At 40.4% G+C, this 17,598-nt stretch overlaps 1 protein-coding gene across 3 annotated transcripts in view; it reads left to right on the forward strand.

Moving 5' to 3' along the window:
• The first annotated feature begins 1,310 nt into the window (after window positions 1–1,310).
• TAB3 (TGF-beta activated kinase 1 (MAP3K7) binding protein 3) overlaps window positions 1,311–17,598 on the forward strand; it is a 44,369-nt gene continuing 28,081 nt past the window's right edge. Inside the window, exon 1 of one of the 3 annotated variants that reach the window (XR_003526552.1) lies at window positions 1,311–1,454. The gene's annotated coding sequence lies outside the window, so the exon portion shown is untranslated. The remainder of the gene's footprint in view (window positions 1,455–17,598) is intronic. The other 2 variants (XM_027636538.1, XM_027636522.1) reach the window with 2 other exon arrangements.

Consider the following 17,598-nt stretch of genomic DNA (forward strand, 5'->3'; position numbering starts at 1 on the left):
AGTGCAACAGACTGCCCCAGGGGCTGTGGAGTCTCCCTCACTGGAGATATCCCAGAGATGTCTGGGCACAATCCCATGTCATGTGTTCTGGGATGACCCTGGAATGGGCAACCCAGGAAGGTGAGAGAATCACTGTCCCTGGAGGTGTTTAAGAAGAGACTGGATGTGGCACTTGGTGCCATGGTCTAGCAGACAAGGTGGTGTTGGGTCAAGTGCTGGACTCAATGATCTCAGGAGTCTTTTCCAATCCAATTGATTCTGTGATTCTGTGAACCTTGGGCAGGGAGGCTGGGCCAGATGACCCACTGTGGTCCCCTCCAATCTGAACCACTGACTGTGAACTGTGCTGGAACCTTTGTGTCCACACACTTTACTGTCGCTGTCAGTACTCAGAAAACAACCCGAGAGTTTTATCCACTGCCCAGCCTTGCTCAGGATGTTCCTCTGGACAGGAGGAAGGACGGACCGCGGGTCCACATCCCCCGAACACCCAGTGCTGTGTCCCGCCGGCTCCTGGAAACCTTCGTTTTAAAGGAGTTGAGGAAAAACTCGCAGTGTGATGCTGTGGAGGGGACACAAGGGAATCTCAGAGCCCGGGAACACCAGAGCCCAGGAATCCTATAGCCCGGGATTGCCAGAATGCGGGAAACTGAGCCCGGGATCCCAGAACCCGGGAATGCCAGAGCCCGGGAATCCTACAGCCCGGGAACGCCAGAACACGGGAATCTCAGAGCCTGGTAATCCTACAGCCTGAGATTGCCAGAATGCGAGGAACTGAGCCCAGAATCCCAGAACTCGGGAATGCCAGAGCGCGGGAATGCCAGAGTGCGGGAATGCCAGATCCCGGGAATCCTAGAGCGCGGGAATGCCAGATCCCGGGAATCTCAGAGGCCGGGAACGCCAGAGCCCAGGAATCCTAGAGCCCGGGATCCCAGAACCCAGGAATGTCAGGGCCCGAGGATCTCGGAGTCCGTGAACACCAGAGCCCGGGAATGCCAGAACACAGGAATGCCAGACACCTGGAACGCGGGAGCCCGAACCCTCCCTCGCACCGGCCCCGCCCCCTTCCATGACCACGCCCCATCAGCCGTGACCACGCCCCCACTCGTTCAAACCTCCTCCGCCCCCGCCCCTGCCTCCCGCCCTCGCCAAGTCTCGCGAGAGCGGATCCGCCCGGCGCGCGCGGGCCGCGCGGTGTCGTAGGGCCGCTCGCGCAGCCGGGGCCCCGCCCCCCGCCCGGCGGCCCCCGCGCGCCGCCCCGAGCCCGGAAGCGCCGCCCGGCCGCGCGCGCCGGGACCCCTGTCCCGGGAGCCCCGTCCCGCTCCCGGCCCTTCCCGGCGCCCCTTCCCTCCCCTCAGGAGCAACGGGGACGACCCCGCGCCGCGGCCCCGGGGCACAGCCGAGGGGCGGGAATGCAGCCGCCGGAGCCGCAGCCGAGCCCCCAGCGCAGCACGGTGAGGGGGGGGGGGCGGGGGGGGGGCGGGTGGGGTTGTGGGGGCGGGCAGGGGGTCGGGAAGGGGCGCTCAGGGGGACACCCCGCGCTCCCCCCGTCCCGCCGGGCGGGGAGTGTCGCCGTGTCCCCTTCCTGCCCGGGAGGGAGCGGCTGGAGCTGCCCCGGGAGCGGGGGGTGTTCCCAGCCCCGGGAGCGGGGGGTGTCCTGCCCTGCGTGGGCCCGGGTGTGGTGCCGGGAGGCGGCTCGTGTTGATCCTGGCTCCTGTTTTGCTGCCGCACTCCCACGCAGCGCCGAGCAGGGAAAACTTTGGTCTTTGTTTTTGGAGCCCGGGGATTCCTCCTGTGCGGGGTGTCCCCCGTGGTGGCTGCTGGGCCACCGGTGCTGCTTTTGCAGTTTAAAAAAAAAAATAAATTAATAAAAGGCAGGTAGATTCACAGGTAAAGGCTGCCCCTGCCCCTCGGACGTGACTGCAGCAGGATGATGCTGCTGCCGAGCCTTGGCTCCGGGCATAGAGAGGCCCCCAGAGGTAGCGAGGCCTCGGTTATGCTCTGTCCGGAGTCTTGGCTTCGGGTCGGGTTTGAGATCTTATCACTTGTTTGTATTGGCACCGGGGAAAACGAGCTCGGGTTTCATTTTGCTTTGTTTTTCTGATATAGGTGGATGTGATGGAAGGATGCGCCCTGTATTTAGGGCTTGATACTGCTCGGTGTTAACATTTGGCTGCAGTCACTGTGCTTTCCCCTTGTTCAGACATGACTTGTAATGTGATATTGGCTCTTATTTCCCTTGCTTTAGCAAGGAGAAAACAAGGAGAGGAAAGGCAATTGCTTTGGTGGCTTGGGAGTAGCAGTACTTCAGGGTTTGGTAGAGATTCCCTGCCTCCAAAAAAACGGGTTGGCTCAGATAAGGCAGACTTGGAAAGTAGTGGGAAAACTTAAACCAAGACACTATGTTCAGGTAAACATGCATTAAACTGTCTTGGAAGGTCTCAGTGGTAACCAATTTGAAGATGTTATTAGTGGTCTATTGATACCTTTGTAGCTAATGAATGCAGTAAATATTAGTTAATTAAATTGGCTAAAGGCTATTTGTAGTTGCTTTTATAATAAGTACATTTCAAGATGTTTAAGCTCGATGTTACACAGCAGCTTTTCCTTTTCCCCTCTTATTGTGTTCTAAGTAAATACTGAGAGTGGTCAGGTCAACCCATCCTGCTGATGTATTGATATGTGTCTGTTATTTTTAGTGCAGGTGTTTCTGTGACAAAATTGAGTAGTATTTCTTTATGGGCTCATGTTCTGTGGCAGGTCCACTTGACCATTTCTGTTTTCAGAGCACTCTGTCTAACAGAACTCTTAAAAGTTACAGGTAAAGCTTCTGTGGTCAAAGGCCAGTCACTGTTCTGGTAACTTTAATTTTGTTTTCCAGAACTGGGAGAAAAGCAATACTTTATTCTGCCTCTCTGCAAGTATATTTTCAGTTAACATATTTCTTTTAAAAAGAAGAAATGTTAAATTCATTTCCTCTTTGTAGAGAGAGAGGAACAGGATTTTTAAAAAGTGTTTCACAACATTTGTTAAAGCTTGCCCTTTGTCCAGTGTTGTGAATGGTGTCTGTTGATAGCAGCAATCTGAAGAATGCCATAACAGCCTGTGTTAATGTATATGTGGACTGTCTCAGTTCATAAACCTACCAAGGTGTCAAATTTTACACACTTTAGTAAAGGATAATAAGATCAGCATTTAAGTCTACCTTTAATGTTAAATATTTTGGTTTAGGTACAGTGAGTTGAATAAGTGTGAGAAATTCTTGCTATGATTTTATACTTTTGTGATGTATTTTCATCTGGCTTGGGTCATAACCTTTGCTATAAGTGATTGCAGATAAATGTAAAGAGAGTATTGTGAGATCTGTGGCCATTCTTGTTCTTTCCTGAATCTCACTGAGGTTCCTTTTTCCTTCCATTAGTTGTCATCTTGAGGAAGACAAGAGAACTTGAATAGATGTGGTGAAAACGTGTCTTCTTTTCCACTCAGCTTTGGTGATATGTCTGTGCTGATGTCTGTCAGTTGAGTTGCAAAGAGTAATCCTAATGGGAAAGGATTCCTTTGAAGTCATCCAAGAGAATACATTAATGTGATTCTTAAGGTTATCCCATAGTAGCTTGTCTCCTTCTGTCCCCTCAAAAATTATGTGGCAATGAAATGAAGTTCAGTTTTTGTTTGCACTGGTCTGTAGTCGCTTTCTCCTGACTTCAAACCTGTGATGATTCATTTTGTATGTATTTTTAAATAGCATAAGTAGCCTCAAAGTATGACCTTCAAAAGTATTCCTGGTTAGGGCAAGAGTTGTGTACTGAAGTATAAGAAACTCAGATGTTTTATTGAGTTATTTTTCAAAGAGCTGTATCTCCAGGTGGGATGATAGCTCACATCTTTGCTGAAACACTGCAGCTGTGAAAGTAAAATCACTAACAACACAAGCAAAAGCCTTTGATTTACTTCTTTGACACCAAAGGTATTTTTGAGGTGATTGAAACATTGAGTAAATGATCAAATTAGTAAATTTTGGGTAATGTCAAGTCTGTCTTGTGTGCTTAGTCATCCACCTGAACTATGGTGTGACACATTTTGCTCCAGGAGCATCTGTATGATGCTGCTGTTCCCACTGCTGGGAGCTGAAGTAGGAGCAGTGCCTGGTGTGTTTGTACCTGTGTGTGCACACAGAAGGTCAATTAAAGTGCAAGTACAGGTGTTTGCAGTGAAGGAGTCACTTTTGTTACATGGTGTGTTCATGGTTAAAAGGCAAGTGACAAATGGAGTGTGACATTAAGAGACAGTTCATACAAAGCCTGAAACAGTTTCATAAGCACCTTTTGGACTACTTTTGACTGGAAGTGTTTTAAATTACACAGTAGAAATATCTGTGGCTTGTGGGTTTGCAATATTTTTTCCTGTCCATGTTACTGCCCTTACTCAAACAGAAAAATAAAGCCAAACTGAAAAGCGTTGGTGCTGCATAGTACAGTAAACTGTTATTAGGGATTTACTTTCAAATCCCTGACAAACTTTTCTGTTATTGTCTTTTTTCTTGCAAGTTGAAGCTTTTCTTCAGCTATGTAGATAATACAAATTTTCTGCAGACTATAATATATGTATGGGCACAGTAGACTAAAATATTGTCTGAGGGGTGATACTGGCTGTCTTGTTCTCCTGAAAGACCAAGAATCATTTTGTTGAGATTAAATGTGTGGTCATGTCCTGGTGCCAGTTCCCATGTGAGAAACATTCTTCCTAAATGGAAAGATGAGAGTTTTGAAATACTTGTTTAGACTCGTGTATGCAAATGTTGAAGGTGTTGGTTGAAAACATTGCTGGCATAGGTTCTTGTACTCTGCCAAACCTGGACGTGTCAGTCAAAGTTGTCCTTTGAAAGGTTTTCACATAATGAATGTACTGGTAGTACTTAGCAAATACATCTCTCCAGCTTCAGACAGATGATGTGAGTTCAGCCTGACAGTGTAGTTGGTTCTCTGGTACTGAGTATCTCTCATCCTGTGTGAGGTGGAGAGTTGGTCAACAACTTCTGTGCTGTGTCAGTCAGTGCCCTGTGGTATTAGTATCCAGGAGACTCTGTGCACAACTTCCAGAAGAAACATCACTGAGGCTTTTTTTTTTTATCAACATGAAAAGCTGAAATACATCTCACAAAATTCAGTATGTAAAAACCACAGTGTTACTAATAAACCATACAGCTCAAGTTGTGCAGTGAGTTATCACTGTTTAGCATTTTTCTTGTTCTTTTTCTCTTTTTGAAGATTAATTATACTAGAAGATCATGCTGTCTGCGTGTCTCAGTTTAATGTCAGAGTGGAACTAACATTTCAATCTTCTTACACCCCATTGATTACTACATTGAATGTTTCTCCCTTTTCAAGTATTGTTTCACAATAGCCAGCATAGCACTAAAGTGAAAAATACCACCTCTGTTAGGATTATATACAGCTTTGTGTTCTCAAGAAGCATTAGTTCTTGAATTTCAGGTGGGTTTCATTTTATTCAGGGTCTGAATTCAAAGTAGCTGTATTATAAAAGCATCTTCAATGAATTATCAGGTTTTATCCTAATCTAACTCTATTGTAAGGAAAATTACTTCTACTTTTGCTCTTTTCAGAGAGTTGTTTAAAACAGGGGCTTTGTGAGTGAACAGAAAAGTCACAGACTAGATAGAGAGAGGTCATTCTGCTACAGTGGTGTTCAGTAACCTGGCAGTCACAGCTGAAATACAGATGTTTTTCTATCTGCTTGTGGACTTGCTGGGGGATCATTGAGGGTGTTTTCTTAAGAACACCTTTCAGCAGGTTACATTCAATCAGTTGTGTTCCACATTCATAATGAAATACTTGCTTTCAAATGGAATTGTGTATCCACTGAAGTGTGTATTAATTTGAAAAGCGGATCAGTTTCTGTGAAATCATGGTTCATCTAAGAACAAATGGAATTTTTAGGAAAAAAAAATCAGTTACTATCAGTATTTGTCTTGGATGTTGTGGCAGAAAAATCTTGAATGATTTTCTAAATTGTATTCAGTGTTGACTGTTTCTTATCAGATTTGGTAGCAGTGCTGGTATTTTAATCTTGTTGCAGCTTTAAGCTTTCATTTTTCCCTTGCTTGGTTATGTTCTAGGGTGATTTGCCCTGAAGACTCATCTGTTTGAACAATTCTTACTGATTTACAATGTCACAGCTTCAGTGGAGGATGGCTGGGGAAAGGCTTGGTTTGTTCTATGTGTGTCATTTGTCACATTGGTATAAATCCTCAAGTATAATTCTTTTTGTTCTGTGGGGAGTTTGTATACTTTGGCTTGACTTAAAATGTGGACATTTTTTTCCTGGCACTTGAAAGAGTTGTGGATTTGTTTTGTTCTTTGTTTTTTTGGCATTGGGCATGGGGCTAGTAATACTTGATAAATAGGGATGGTAGTTTGGGGTTTTTTTACCTGGATGTTGTACAAGTTATGAAAGAAATGTAGAACTTGGTTTTCATGCTGATGTTGTTGAAGATCAGCTTGCAGAAATTGTAAACCAGATGCTAGGTCTTCTGCACAGCGTTACCTTGAAGTGTATTTGCCTTTTTTCCTGGAATTCTTAAGGTTATCTTGATGGAATAGTAATTCTCACCGTAATCCTGCTAAATGTCGGATCAGAAATGATGTGTCTAGATAAGGCAAAGTGTTAATTTGGTATAATTTCACTCTGTTGCTTCATAGTTGCTCAAAAAGAATGCTAATAGGATAAATTTCTACTAGCAAGCGTTACATCAAATATCTTTCTTCCCGCTGCTGACTTGAAGGTGTTAAAAACTTTGTTATTTTCTGGGTATTGTACTGAAATGCCAGTTTGTCTTTTCCTGGTAAAAATCAAGTTTTGGTTGCAGGGTGATCTGGTGGTGTGCAAATGTGACTTCAGTAATTGCTGACTAAATGTTGCAGCTGGACTGGGAACACTTATATGAGATTGTATTTTAAAAATGACATTTTTGTCAGTGCATAATCTTATGTACTTTGTTCTTGCAATTTGATTTTGTACTTTGTCATGGGTTTTGCAACTCATTAAGTTTCAAATGGACAGCATGGGGTCGCAGTTATTTCAGTCTGTCTGTGCTTCATCTCCCGCTGTTTGGGCAACATCTTGAAAATACGATTATAAAAGTTTGCATGCTGTTCCTTCTTCATGGACATCAGTGGCTTACACAGGTGTTTCAAAAATTAGTCTCATTGTTGGTCTGAAAGTGGTTCATGGGTTGTGAGTTTAGAAGTTTTTTGAGTAATGGTTCAGGAATGTTTGCAGTTCTGTACTTTGTCTTGATTCTGGACTGGAGATGTTGGCCTTCGATACCCATGTACTGGTTTCAGTAGCAGGCAGTGACAGTGAGATAATTATCCCTGTTCACATTCAGCTTCCTTCTGTGTCAATGTGAGTTTATTAACACTTCCTGTAACAAATATTTTCTTTTATTATTGTTTTCTTGGAATATCCAACTTAAAGTAAGAGAGACCAGACAAAAAAAGCAGTTTCCATCACATCTGTTGCACTTGAATTTCCTAAGTTTATAAATGGCAGAATGTAGACCCCTCTTAAATGAAATTTGCCTCTTTGCTTCTGAAGCCATGTCTCTAAATACAGTAAATGCTGCTTTTCCTTTAAAGAAAGTTCCAAGTCAAGTAAATGTTCTGCCTGCCAATCCTTTTCAAGATTTGGGAGTTGAGGTAAATGAGGCTGAAGGTACCCTTAGGCCTGAGAGAGACCTAAGTAAGATCAGCTATTTTGCTCTGTCTTTAGAAATGATGATCTACTGTATTAAAAAAAGAAAAAAAGTAAAAAAAAATTAGAGAGAGAAAAAGAGTAAAAAAAAATTACCAAAGCGTTGAAATAGTTCCTTTATCTGACAGTAAGTGGTCTGTGAGAGGGAGATGAATCCGTGGCTACTGTAGAGGACAACTTGAAGATTTCCAAAGACAAGAAAGAGTCCTCTCAGCAACTCTGTACAGCAGGTCTTGATGGTTTTAGTTCCATCAGCTGGATGACATGTTTCTATAGTAATGTGGACATTGAGGCATCTTCACTGATCCTTGTTGCTGTTACTCAGCAAGGCACTAGTACCAACAACACAGACGTTCCTGGTACTGTGATAAACAGTACTTCTATTTCTGGAGGAACACCAGACACTCGAAAGCTGCTTTTCTTTAACTGAGACATCTTTCTGTAAAAGTTGTAGCAAAAATTCATGACACATCTCCTAAGAGCATATGTTACCCAAGATGTGATGAGGGCATGGAGGCTTGGTCTGTTTGGTTCTTATCTGTGCAGTTCAGTTCTAGGGTTTTGTCTTCAGAAGTCCCAGTACAGTTTGTCCTCATATACATACATCTGTTACTGAGAGCTTAAAACACAGCATTAGTGGACTGGTGTCTTGTGTCTGATGGAAGATTCCCCTCCTGGAAATGCAACAAAGATGAAGGAAGAGCTCCTACTTCTCTTAAGGAATCCATATGTCCTGAAAAAGAAAATTCTGCTCACTCTTCGGGTGGTTGGGGGAGGTGGAAAAAAGTTTTGTATTGCTTACTGAAGCCATCCATCCCTGTGGGGATTGCAGTTCCTGGACTTAATGGCTCTAGGAATTAGATGAAAGGGAAGTGGTGTCAGGGAGCTGGCAGGACAGCATCAGAAGTTTGACTGTCTTCTGTGAATTGAGTGTAAAAAAACCTCCCACAAAACCCAGCAGTCCTTATCTGCTTCGCCCCCACTGAGTCTTGTTAAAACCTCCCCCATAGATCACTGTTTGGTCCATCTTTCTGTAAAGAAGTCTAAAGAATTCTCTTAATGTCTCTTGGTTCTGGAAGTTTTGAAAGGTAAGGCTTTCATAAGTACTTCCAGTGCTAGAAGAAGAGGAAAAAAAGTGCGAAAGGTTTAAGTGTTTCTATCTGATTTATAGTCTTTGATTCAGGAGGGAAGAAAGTAGTTATGACATTGACATTTTGGTATCTTTTGTTCTTATGTTTTGATTATATGCTAAAACACAGATTCCAGAAAGTACAAATTTGTCTTATGGGAAAAGTTGTGCCCTCATGAGCATGGCAAATTTCTGCTTTGGGGCTATTCTGAATAACTTTTCCTGAGCATAGTCATTGGACTACTGTATCCCCTTGTCCATTCATGGAATATTTGAGTTTAAACTTTGTTACTAGCCTTAGTTAGTTAGCCTTAGAGTAAAGGCTACTGATACTTTGAATTGCTTCCTAAATGCTATTTGCTGAACTGAGCATGTTTAATGTAGTACTTTTTTGCCACTGTTGGTTGTATTGCCATCAGTAAAAATGATTGAGTGCCACATCCTTATGTAAGCTGCACTCATTTTTAAGTGAAACTATTTATGGTACAGGCTATTTAGTCTGTTCAGAAAATGAAAACTCTATATGCTTAAGGGGAATGCATTTAGACGTGCGTAGACCTTTCTTTTGTCTGCTTTTCTGAGTTAGGTTTTGTTTTGGTTTTTTTTTAACCACAGTTGGTTTTGTTTCCGGGGATGAGGGTGGTGTTTGTCTTGTGTTCCCCGCAAGTGTGTGATACACTTTGACTTGTAGGGTGAGTTATTTCTGTGTATACCAGAATTTGTGAATTATGTAAGCACGTTATGTAACCATAAATAATCTTAATTTTTAGTAAATTATATTAAATGTCCAATATATAATAAAAGCAATCAGAAGAACTTGGTGGTTTGGATTATTTGTTCAGTAGTAGCGATGATCCCATGTTATGTAGTATTATCATCTTAGTTGTTTGGTTACCTGATAGTAAGTACAGCATGACAGAATCCTCTTAGAAGACTATCCAGCAGACAAATACTCTACCAAAAAATTGCTGGATTTTTTTCCCCCCCAGTATGTAGGAAGTAGTGGTGATTATTTGAATAATGTCTTCTTGAAAACCAGTAAAATAGCTGTATTGCATTTGTATGAAGCAGTGTTTAACTGGAGTTCTTTTAATGGTTAATGATGTTACTAGCTATGAAAAAAAGAATGCTTAAAAATTAAATGAGTTTACTAAAGTGCAAATCTCAAGGTGGAATTCAAATAAATTTTTATTATGCATATATTTGAGTACATGTAATCTGTATTAGTTTTTTGAAATAGTTACAGATAGTCAAAGGTGAGTAACTTCTGAGTTTATTCATGTGATTGTAAATTTTCTGCAGAATAACTTTTGAGGAGGGATCTGTGAGGATTGCAAGCTTCTCTTTAAGTGTATGTTTTAATTCTTTGTTAACACTAGATTAAATTTATCACTATGCATCTCAGAATACTAACATTTTTCAATGTGGGTATTTTGTATAGTTTGGCCTACTTTTTGGGTTATTTTCTCTATTCTGTGATTATTCTTATTTGCAAATCCCCAAAATTCATAACTAATCTGGTTTGATTGCTATGTTTTTCCTGTGGTCAAGGCTAAGAGCTTCTCCCAGTTCTTCCAAATAAAAAAGAAAATGAAGACTCAAAGACAGAGTTCAGAACAATCATTGCTTCTCCAAGGATTAGGTTTCTGACTTGCTTGATTACAAATCATTTGGATTTCACAGGGATACTATCATTAACCTTGGAAAGAAGACTTCTAGGAATGTTACCTGTTCTTCAGCATCTAAATCACTAAGTAAAGAGTGACCAACTGGATATATTGGTTGCAACCACAGCTGTTGGTTGCATGGTTTGTTGCAACTATTGAAGTGCCCGTGTGACAGAATGAAATCTGCTAAATGGAATTGAAGAGTTATGACTTGGACTGCTTTTGTAATGGGAAAGTCTAATTTCTAATAGTTTTTTCTGTCTTACCTGAAGGGAGAGTCTGCTTTGAGATCTTCCTGGTCAAATCCTATCGTGACACTTGGATGTAACACTTCTCTCTCGTCTTGGCTGCCTGCTGCTGTCTCAGTGTTGTGTCTGACTGTGACACAAGGTTTTGTGGAGTTTTGAGGTGAATCATGGAGCTAAACCAGACTGGGCCAGTATTTAGTGTTGGCAAATCAAAGTTTAGCTTTAGTAATGTCCACTTTGCTGTCTCTAAATTTGTGGTGGCCTGCTGGGAGGAGCAAGCATTCAAAGGAAAGGAGAAGCAAATTCTTTCTTCAGACATACTGTATTTTTGCTGGTTTAAGGTGATTATGAAATAGATGAGACTTCCTTTGTGACGGTTTTCTCTTGTGGAAGTACCCAGGCTGTGTGCTGTCGCTAGCATTTTATGATGATAAATACTTCCCTGAACAAAGATTTATTTTTTTTTCCCCCTCCACAACTTATTTCCTGAAGTTAATGTCTAGTGCCTAGTGCTCACTTGTTTTGATTTTTAATGTGTTTTTGGGTTTTGGGGTTTTTTTGAGTTCAACAACAATAGCAAAATACTCCTTTTTCTGGAATTGCTGTTTGTTTGGTGTTTTCAGTTGTGACACAATGTACTGGACAAGAAAATGGGTGGATTGGGATGTTCAGTATTTCTTTTCCCTTGTAACTGTATTTCTGTGTCTCTGCATAGAAGGGAATTAGATTGCAACCCTGTATTCCTTGTTAAAAAAGTTTGTAAGAAGCTTTATATTTGGGTGTGGTTATGTTTGTAATTTTTGGTGATTTTTTTTTCCTTCTGTTAATTATTTTACACTTCTGATGTTTAAGAATTTATTTTCTTCCCCCCCCCAAAAATAACATTCAACAGCATCTTAATAAGCAGTTCTAATATTACAAAATTCAGTAGTAAGTTGTCTTTCTTCTGACTCCTAGACTAGTCTAGATTATCTGTTATAGAGTCTTCACTAGAGACATTTGTTTTACATTAGTAATTTACAAACTGACTTAAAATGTAAAATACATTTGGAGTTCAGTTTTATTGAGGTAAAAACGGTTGTGTGAACAATTCTGTGCATTTGGAACATGTAATTTCGATTTCTAGTACTGATATTTCCTTTAAATATTTGGTTCTTATTTGAAAATAATAATTCGAGTTTTAAAAGTCACCTTTTGTAATGAATTATGCAGGTTGAGAATTTTTAATACAATTTAGGCATGCTTATTATGATTCATGTTGTTCAGTTATTGAAAGTTTGCTTTACATAGTGAATACTTGGACAATAATAAGTAGAAAGTCAATACTACAGTGTATTAACTTGTAGCTTAATTGTGTGCCCGGTTTTGTGGGTTGTTTTTTGGTTTGTTTGTTTTTATTTGTTTGTTTGTTTGAGTTGGTTGGTTGGGGTTTTTTTGTGGTTTTTTGTTGTTGTTGTTTGTTTTGTTGTTTGTTTTTTTTTTCCTGTAGTTTCTGTTTATTCTGGACTCAGTTCAGTTGAATTGAGCATGTATAACTACAGAAAGAATGTATTTACTCTTACACATATTGGAAATGTGTTTATTAAAGGCAGTTTCTCATTAGACTGTTTTGTCTTTGTCCAGTTAATTTAGTTTTCAATATGTAGTAAGTTGCATTTCTCATCTATGTTGGGTGTGGAAATCTGACAAATAAAGTAATAGAGATCCTGTATGTGAGACAGTATGTACAGAGAGTTGAATGTACATTTTCCTTTACAAGTCTTCAAATTGGTGTGAATTTATTTTTGATCCATTTGACAATTAGACAAAATATGTAGTAAGATATTTGAACTAAGAGTAACTCCTTAGGTTAAACTGTGTAGACAGTGATGGAGAATCAGTGGCCCTCAAGTATTCAAGGTTTCGTGTATACCCTGAATTCCCAGGAACTGTTCTTGGCAGAAGTTGGCTAAAACATATATGTAAATCTGGTAACTGGGGGTTCTTTTGATTGTGCTTCTTGAGTAAGTATTTATTAAGAAGAGTCCAGTCTTTTTCAGCCAAGAAGTCCAGTCTTTAGACAGTACTGAGTTTAGTTCACCACAGTGGAAAACTGGTGATCTGAAGTAGTCGTGAAAATAAAATACAATTATTTTTGTATTATCAGAGTGTTTTTAAAAGATAAATTACCTTTGGTTTTTTAAAGCTGATGCTGAAACAAAGAACAGGCTTCTTAGAGGTACCGAACTACTTAATTTGCGTATTTCTCCAGCAACTGGGAGGAATGGAGAACTGTATATGATATATAGTCTAACAGGTGACAGACCTGTTACAGCATTCCTCAGGTCATTCAGATATTGAAAACCAAGTTTTAAATACACAAGGCTGTTTAGCAGTTATTCTTAAAATGTGCTTATTCATAGCATTTTAGAAGTATGTTAATATCTAATTTTCATATAGGTTTGAATGCTGTTTCTAAATAAAGTATTGGTGTTAGTTTGTGTAGCATTGCTTCCCATCCAGTAGGGGAAGAATGACACAGAACAGCATAGAATAAAGCTTGTGCTTAAACAGCACTAAAAATGTCAGAGACTTTCATGTCCTTCCTTCTCCCTCTCCTCTAAAAACAGAGAGAACCCAAAGTGTGCACTTGAGTCCTGATCATGTAAATGCTGAGAGCTGTGAGTTTGTTTGCGTTAATGTTGTGAGAATTCTGAAGAAGTCATCGGCTGTTTGGTTAAGCAGAGGGTGTGACTTGTGCTTTGATTTTGGAATCGAGGCATCAGTTTACAGTTTACAATGTCATTTTGATGTATTTTTTCTTTCAACTGCTTCTTTGGTTCAGAAATGTAGAAGTGTCTCACTCTGTGCTGCCTGCCCAGGGCAGGCTCTGTGTGTCAGTTGTTGGCCTCAGGGGAATGCTCTGGTGGCAGTTGTGTTTGGCTGGCCGGGGGTGACTGCAAATTATTTTAAACTTCAGATTTTTCTACTGTCTAACCTCCTGTTGTGTACCAGACTGCACTAGATTTATGGGAAGATACATGACCTTGATTTATTCTTTTCCCCCCTCTATGTTCTCAGTAAATGATGCTCTTTTAAGACTCCAGGAAGTTAACCCAAAAGATCTGTGTTTGATATTGAAATTCTTGGTTTCTAAATGAAGAGCTGGGCATGCTCCATATTGTTCCTTTCTACAAAACATATGGACATTGCCCCTTCTTAACAGTAAAGAAATTGGGAGATTGGTTAAAGAACTAACCTAATACCACATTTCCTCCTGTGCTGCAGCATCTAAGCAAAGAAAGCACTGTGTCACATCAGGTGAAAGGCTTTTACATTCCTGGCAGCACATCTGCAGCCACTCAGACTGTTGAGTGGCTGTCAGTTCCACTCTTCTGGTGGAGGTGAAGAGCCCTGAGTCCAGCACAAATAACAGGGCAAGTTCAGTGTAGTGTAGAGAATGTTTCAAGTTCTTTTGCTGCTGCTTTACAAAGTTATCCATAAGACCCCATAAATCTGATAAGAACAAAGGTCTGTGAAGGTGAAGGAGAACATTGATTTTGGAGGATGCACCTGCTTTGAGCTGCTGGACAGCATCTTTTTGGTTTTGAGAAGTGAAATAATCCAAACCTCTTAGAAAGTAGAATTAGTAACTTTTAAGTTGAAGCTGCCTTTGAGCCCTAGTTTTTTTTTCTTCTTCTAAAGCAGGATTATGAGGATAGCTTCCTAAAAGGGAAATGAAATCAGTGCAGTTTATCCTACCAACCTTAAATGGAGTACAGTAAGGCAGATCAGTGTGGAAATGATTTGGCTTTAGAGACATACTGATTGCTTAAAGTGTTTAATATGCATGTTTGGCTTACACCTGGAAGGTTATTTGTCATGTAGAATAAAAATAAGGTGTTCTAAAAACTGAAATTGTGAATAGAGACTTTTGGGTGAAATGCATTGAAAAACCAAATACTACTTATTCCTGAAAGTTTCATAGAGTGTGCTTCATTCATTTTGTCTCATATTCAGATTTATAGTTTGGGTTTTTTTTCTGTAGCTGTAACTGTTGAAAGTGAAATTTGCTTGTAACTTCACTGTCAGACAGCCATGAAGTGTCAACTGTGGAGAGACTGGCACGATTTCTGTCTCTTTACTTTCTGTACTGTAAAGCTGATTCTATAAAGCCAAAGAGTTGTTTAACATTTTCCTGTTAGAGGAATATATTGCAATCACAGGCTCTGTGAAAGGGGCATCCAGCTCCACCATCACAAAATTGATTTTTTTTTTTTTTTTATACTCAGCTGTATGTAAAAAGTCATGCGTGCTCCAACCAGGAATTGCGTTAATCTCATCACTTGAATTTGAAATTTTCTGGTGTCAGACCAACAAAAATAAACAAATGTTAAGACTGATGACTTGAATACTGACAACCTGCCTTTGCAGACAGTGTCACTGAGTTGAGTAACCAAGGTGTCCAGGCTGCAGACACAGCTTTGGTTAACCTACCAAAGTCATGACTTTAAAGCCTCAGAGAGAGCTAAAGTGTGTTTTATTTTTAAGAGGAGTTTGTGCTTTTACATAGCTATGACTAACCTACAAATGAATCATTGAGCTTACAATTAAGTATTAAATTGTTAGAAGAAATCAGTTTCCAATCGTGTCTTCTGCCCAGAGCACACTGAAGAGCAGGAAAGGAATTTGACAATACTGAGTGCTGCATTATTAGAGTAGAATATTCATTAGCTGTAAGTATTGGTTTTTCAAACGTACAAACTTTGAATAGTACATTGAGTTGGAAACAGAAGAATTTACTGAGTAGCTATTAGATTTTTAATTCAAGAAAAACAATAAAAAGATGTCCCTGCCCATGGCAGTGGGGTTGGAATTAGATGATCTTTAAGATCCCTTCTAACCCAAACCATTCTGTGACTCAAAGCAGAAATTCGTTTTGTTCGTGGAAAAGTTCAGTGTAGGTGACAGCAATTCTCCTGCTGTTATCTGTAGTTTCTCAGCCTGCACTCTCTGGTGTTAAACCCATCTGGTTTGGAGCTCTCCGTAAGGAAGAGGATACTCTAAAGCTTTGATCAAGTAAAGGTATTGGATACCATTCAAGTCCTTTAAAGCTGTAAAAGAATTTTGGCAGGAATGCATCGGTGCATTTTAGGATGATCAATTGTATTCTAGTCTTTCCATTATCTCTTTTGGCTTGTCCTATTTCTGGTCCAAGATTATGGAACAAGTGAATCTGAAATATCTAGACTTCCTTATGGAGATTTACTGTTCAAGCAGTTCCACAGACAGGACAGCTACAGCTTTATCTTGAGTGTTGATTGTTTAATCATCACCTTACAGACCAACATTTCTTGCTGCAACAGTTGTAACATAGACTTTGCTTATGGAAGGAGGGGAAACTCCCAGCTTTCCTTCCACCAGATCTTTTTTTGGTGTCCTATTAGTATTTTGTAATAGAGAATACTAAACTGAGTGTAGAATGAAAACATTTTAAAATGTCTGCCTTGTATGGTATCTAAGACACATCTCCCTGGAAAGTCAGTCTGGGGCTAGCTGAGATAAAATAATGTTGGTAGAAGATGACTGTGGTCTTAAAATATGTTGCAGAAACAAAAATCTAATTTTAAGGCACTCTGCCCTCAAAAGAAAAAGATATAAAAAGGGGGAACTAGGGCTTATATGACATCTCTGTACATACATATATATGTATAGCTATGTACATGTGTATATATTTGTTGTTTGCGGATAATGTTTTTATTTTAAGGTGTCTTCTGTCTTGCTAGGAAATTGGGCACAGCAGTTCCTCAGCTATAGCAGATAGTCAGTCATCTATATGTGTACCCATATGATTATAGATAACTTCAATGTGTTATACTGGAAAAAACATAAATAACATTAATGAGGTTTGTGACCTCTTGATATGGCTTTTTTGTGGCACCCTCGTGAGTGGGTATTCATGCAGAGACTTGTCAGAAGGTATCACAGAATCAGCAAGGTTTGTGTTACGTTTCCTTATCTTAACAAATTCTTCTGGAATGATAGAAGAGACAGGCACGCTGCATAACGTGTTCACTGTATTTTATAGCAATTAGTCATGTCAAAGAAATTTACACAGTCAGGACACTAAAGCTTAAATCAAAACTTCAGAAGTGGAAGTTGATGCTTTCTGGTGTGTAGGGAGCATGGTTTCATGTTTCTCTCTGCTGTTGTTCTCTCCTGACTCCTGGCTGTTTCTTGTTTTTCTGTATCTGTTTTCTGCTTACTTGTGTCTCTGCTTTTTGTTCCCTTTTACATGTGCCTGTCCGCTTCCCTCCTCTTGTTTCCTCTGTGTGGAGTCATATCCTCCATCAGTTTGTGTTTGCTGGGGATCCTGAAAGGAGGTTTTGTTATCCCCTCACTCCACTTCTTTCTAATCTAGGGTTTTTCTTCTGGTTCAAGATGGCCAAAGTGAGGAGAGGCTGGTAGTCATCAGGCCAGAGTGTCGCATGGGTGTTCACACCTCCCATTTTCTCTCCTATTTCAGCTGCTCATACTGGGTGCAGAAGATGTGAATACAGTATGTGGGCAGTCTGTGCAACAGACTTTGTGGAGTTATCAGTTATATGGGATGTTGATAAACTTAGGCAGGTCACGTAACTTGAAACTAGTGCTAGTTAGAATCTCCTTTCATCTCTGCAGGAAAAGGAATGCTGCTTCTTTACAGGTGTAAATATGCTTTGTGGTCATTTTCTCGATGCAGAAAAATGTAAACGTTGACGATGAGGTGTGTTACACAAGTCGTCTGCCTCCTGTAAAA

This window comes from Corapipo altera, unplaced genomic scaffold (genome assembly GCF_003945725.1).
Source record: "Corapipo altera isolate COAL_440 unplaced genomic scaffold, ASM394572v1 0, whole genome shotgun sequence".
Taxonomy (NCBI): Eukaryota; Metazoa; Chordata; class Aves; order Passeriformes; family Pipridae; genus Corapipo; species Corapipo altera.